Here is a 408-nt window from a genome sequence, read left to right on the forward strand (position 1 = left end):
GGCAGAGCCACGTGACGACACGTGGCAGAGGAGTGAAATCTGGAAATTTCCAGAATTTAAGACGAAATTCGTCCAATTTTTTCCTTCAACTTCAACTTGAGATTGCTCCTTCATTTTGAGTCCAAATTAAGTGATTCAAAAGGCAAACTTCAAGAGAATTTCGAGGGGAATCTAGCGGTGGTCTCAGAAACGCGAGGGGAGGCTTCATTTGAGGTAAGAAATTGATATTTAGCCACTGCCAGGGTGATTTCCGGATGGTTTTGTTGTTGAATTTTGAAATGTGAGATCTTGATCATCGTAAGTCCGTTTTGAGTCATTCTTGAGGCTAACTTGTAGAGTTTTTCGCAAGGATCGTCGTGGTATAATCTGTTTGGGTTGAAAGGGCCTCGTTTTTCCGGAAATTGGTGA

This window comes from Solanum stenotomum, chromosome 11 (assembly GCF_019186545.1).
Source record: "Solanum stenotomum isolate F172 chromosome 11, ASM1918654v1, whole genome shotgun sequence".
NCBI classification, from domain to species: Eukaryota; Viridiplantae; Streptophyta; class Magnoliopsida; order Solanales; family Solanaceae; genus Solanum; species Solanum stenotomum.